The sequence below is a fragment of the Hypomesus nipponensis genome, chromosome 7 (assembly GCF_054491055.1).
Source record: "Hypomesus nipponensis isolate SF chromosome 7, ASM5449105v1, whole genome shotgun sequence".
NCBI classification, from domain to species: Eukaryota; Metazoa; Chordata; class Actinopteri; order Osmeriformes; family Osmeridae; genus Hypomesus; species Hypomesus nipponensis.
This window is the reverse complement of record NC_140367.1, coordinates 3,332,501-3,337,370: the sequence shown is the minus strand read 5'-3', so window position 1 is coordinate 3,337,370 and position 4,870 is coordinate 3,332,501.

Below are 4,870 nucleotides of genomic sequence, written 5' to 3'. Positions count from 1 at the left end.
ATGTTCTCAGCTTCAAAGTTATCTTGCTAGTTTGATATCTAGCTCTAAATCTCAGCTCTTTTGCTTTGTTTAACAGCTTGGAGCGGTTACCATAACAACGATGTCCCAAGAGCGCATGAAGATTTTCTCGAGGTACAATTAAATTCCAACAGAGGACGCCAATTTCCCATTTTACTGATGATTGGATATGAGTTTTAATGTCACCGCGTGCTGGAATAATATGGATACAAATTCAACAGTTTTTTCTCCTGGTGGGGACATTCATGATGTGATCCAAAAGTTACAGATTTCACAAACTCATGTCTGTTTTCATTAAATGTGATGAAACATCAGCATTTGGTTATAGACCATGTGGTCGGGATCAGTTCCAAGTCAGCGTGTTTTACGTGAGGAATGCATTTAGCTTTGGGGGTTCTCGATATCTTGAATTACATTTCTGTCAGTTGACATGGTGGTAACGTTCCTACCTGAATCCAGTAATGTGTACGCATTTTATTATTTGTAAATAGGCCTATATCTACATACGATCAAATTTAAAACAGTTGTCACAACACTTTGGTGTAGTATCGGCTATTATGTAAAACATAAATACAGACATAGATAAATGGAGGACAAAGCGAGAATGAAAGAGAGAGAGAGAGAGAGAGAGAGAGAGAGAGAGAGAGAGAGAGAGAGAGAGAGACTGTGTGCGAGTGTAGGGGGAGGGGGAGTCAGTAAGAGAGAAAGAAGTGGAGAGTCCGAGTCAGAGGATTAGTTCACAGTAATTTCCCTGAGCTGGACGGCCAGACTGCCGCGATGGATGGAAGCTATTAACTCCGTCTGTTCTCCAGAACCAGGATCCTCATGGAGAGGCTAGAATTGACATAGGTGTACACCAAAAAGTCTCATAACCACAGAGCTAGCCAGCCAAGAATCTCCAGGGGCCCCAGATCCCTCTGGTTTCATCCCAGCCACAGTCATCTGAAGACAGCCACTTCCTTTGGGACCTCCCCTCTCTCTGCTCTGGGCGTGTGGAACATCCAGGATACAGGCCATATCCTATCTCTGCTACACGCATACACACAGACACAGACACATCTGCTAAACATATAGAGAAGCCACACACTCGTATAGACAGATGACTGCTAACCCTCAAAAGGAGAAGTTTTATTTTTGTCATAGAGGTTATACTGGGTCTTTATCGGAAACCCATGCCACTGTTGTTAACAGCAATGAGTGTTTTGGTGCTAAACAAGTTCCCTACTACATCTGTAGACTGTGATTAAATATGATGATATGTGATATTTACAGTATATAAACATGGAGCTTGGTTAATGGCCTGTAATACAAAACTACTACACCAAAAAAACTGGCATTTCATTATGTTTGTCCATGAAGCATCACGCAATCTTGAGAGGTTTAATATTAGTCAGGAAGAAAAAAAGTGGAAAGTCTGGAACAATTTTACACAGTGTTTTGCTGAGATACTCTGTGATTATGTTTAAACCTAAATTATAGCTTTGGAAGTGCCAACTCAGCTACCACAGACTGTGCTAGAAACAAAACAATGATGTAAACATTTGAACAGACAACAGTGGACCAGGGAAATGTCCTCAACCCCACACCAACATGCCCAGAGAAAAGCAGGCATTTACCACCTGACCACATTTTACAAATACTTTTAAGATTATTTCAGGACGGAAAGATGACACGGAAGGACAATATGCTGTAGGGATTTACTGACGAGAGATTTCAGTGTTAAAAAATCTATTTGGCCATGTTTGAGTTCCACCTTTATAAAGCTACCAGTGTGAGTGAGTTGGGTACATTTACTATAACAACAGCTAGAGAACCTTTTTGAAAACCGAGCGTTCTCTGTGGCTTTCCAGTTTGTAAGACTGCACAGTGGCATGGAATGCTTGAAAAAGGCACCCAAATGCGTAAAGGCATTTCCATCCTGCTGAAAGCAGGTATTGTATTAAAAATGATCCTCTCTTTCTCCTTTCCGTAGGCTTCTACTCAGAGACCAGAACTAAAACCAAGTCAACACAGGGTCAGTTACAAAGCCCCCTTTCCCCATACCATCTCTCGGCCCAACCCCCCAAAGAGCAATATTTAGTATAGTAAGTTATTAATGTCCCTGAGGCAGACTGTTAACACAGAGCTGCCGTCTGAGCATGGTTTAGCTGGGCTCAGGCTGGACCGGGGCATGGGCCAGATGCTGGCGCCATGACTACAACCGAGGCTAGCATTAGCATTAGAACCAGGACTAGCATTAGGACCAGGACTAGCATTAGAACCAGGACTAGCATTAGGACCAGGACTAGCATTAGAACCAGGACTAGCATTAGGACCAGGACTAGCATTAGAACCAGGACTAGCATTAGGACCAGGACTAGCATTAGAACCAGGACTAGCATTAGGACCAGGACTAGCATTAGAACCAGGACTAGCATTAGGACCAGGACTAGCATTAGGATCAGGACTAGCATTAGGACCAGGACTAGGGCCAGGTCTGGGGCTGCCCTCTGGGAGTCCGTCACTCCGTACTGTTAGTTTCTCCAGATATGCTTTTACAGCCATAAACATGATTCAGTGTTGTAGTGGGGAGGCTGCTTTGTGTGCGTTAGGATGTGTCAGTATGTGTGGGAGGGGAGCACAGTCCGAATGTTTGTGCAGATTTTAAGTTGTCGCCATCAGTCAAAGTGTATTACAGCAACCTCTCTCTGACCAGCGTTTCTGCAACCGTGGCATATTTTTCTACCCTGTGCAGTCAAAGTAGGAGCTAGTTATGAGAGGGTGAACCCTTGGTGACCATTCTAAAACTTGGTTATACGATTCTGTCGGGATACGGTGTAGAATTATGAGTGGGTATTTAAGATGACAGCATGTTAGTTTGGAGAGTTGCAAACTTGCAAAACGATACGATTTTTGGAAACGCCTTACTGAACATGTTTCAATGTTTTTCTGGCAAAGCTGACTACAGTGATATCTTAATAAGGCTTCTAAGAATGTCCAATATTAGGGTTGGAAGATTCATGCTTGTTGTGTTCTCTCTCTCTCTCTCTCTCTCTCTCTCTCTCTCTCTCTCTCTCTCTCTCTCTCTCTCTCTCTCTCTCTCTCTCTCTCTCTCTCTCTCTCTCTCTCTCCCTCTCTCTCTCCCTCTCTCTCTCTGTCTCTCTCTCTCTCTCTCTCTCTCTCTCTCTCTCTCTCTTCTGAACTGAACTACTCCATGGAGAGTAACCATGGCGACCTCTGGCACTAAACGTGACTTCTGACCTCTGAGACAGAGAAAAATAGGTTTTGACTTTACTTTCATCCCCATCTCCTCCCCAAACACCCTCCCCCCCTCACCCCTGCCTGTGAGCTACATGGCACTGAGGGTGAGACCTAGATGAATCGTTTGTAAACAGCTCTCAGGCAGTGTGTGAAGCAGAGAGGACTTGTCAAGCAGTCGTCTCATTGTAGCGTGTGTATCTGCAGTTCACATGATACATGACTTGAGAACATGAAGGCTGTTTATACGTGTGGGTAGTGTGTGTGTTTGTGAGTAGATACCACACAATTAAGTGAGGTTGTTCAATCTGACCAGTCTTTTAAAACGCTTAAATATATGTGAGATTGGGAGACTTCTATTTCTAGTTTACTGAAGACAATGCACTACTGTGCTCTGCTTTATTGCTCAGATCCCCTGTAAAATAAATATACCTTTTTTTGGAAGCTCAAACATTACCATTTACCAGAGCTGTTTGTGAATTCGGCAGCTCAAAATGTCTGTTTGCTCCCTCACTTTAGAGTTTTAATTGAAGCACTTTAATGCTCAGTCCCTTTGAAGGCAAACCTATAAACCTCCTTTATGGATTCACAGCTGCAAAAGTATAGTTCTGGTGGCGTGTACAGTCAAGGAACAATAACAGTACCTAGCAGTGCTAAATAACAGGACTGGAAACACCGCAACAGACATATATTTAAACAAATGGCAAGGAGGTATGAAACTGGTGTATATCATAGACTATCTTTAGAATATGTATCCACATAGCGAACACATTTCCTGAAGATGCATAAATAAATATCATAAAGTCTGGGTAATTGCATTCCCGACTGTAAACAAACGTTCTGCTTTCAGTTTGAGTACCTGGGAACAGTCATGTCTGTTCCCAGTCAGTCAGCTGCCTTTGAGATGCAGCCTAAATGAAGACAGCCACGTTCAGTAAATATTGCCCTCCCAATAGAAATGGGCTGTATGCTGAAGTTTTAACTGCCAGGCCTTGATACTGAAGCAGAGGTTCTGGTTCCAATTTGTCTTCTGAAGACTCTCCTCACTGTGTGTGTGTGTGTGCGTGTGCGAAAGAGAGAGTGTTTGTGTGTGAGAGAGAGATTGTGTGTGTGTGTGTGTGTGTGGGGGGGGGGGGGGGGTTCACAAGACTGCTTAGCTAATGCCTACACACCTGGAGAACGTTTTCAAGTGTCAGGCCAGATTACTCATCTCCCCATAACACAGAGATACCAGACACACGGGACAGGAAGTGGCAGCAGTCTGACACAGCCGTGTTTCCGAGCACTTCAGTCAGGGCCTCAGCCCGGTCTGGAAACAGCTGCTGGGGAGAACCATCTCAGGCACCTTTCCAGTCACAAGCACTCAGAAGTGTAAGAGGATACTCTGCCTCTCTTCCATCGCTACCATCCGTTCCTTTGGATGTCACCCTGATCCCCGACTCGTCCCCCTTGACCCGGTCAGCCGAGAATCTGGAGTATTGTTGTTGGAGCATGTTTGGCTGTGAAGAGGTTGTTGGCCAGTAAAATGCACCCTGGGGTTAGCCCCCTGATCCACACATCCTCCCTCCAACTCTATCTTCGCTGCCTTGACTTCCCAGACACCACAGAAGAAGAC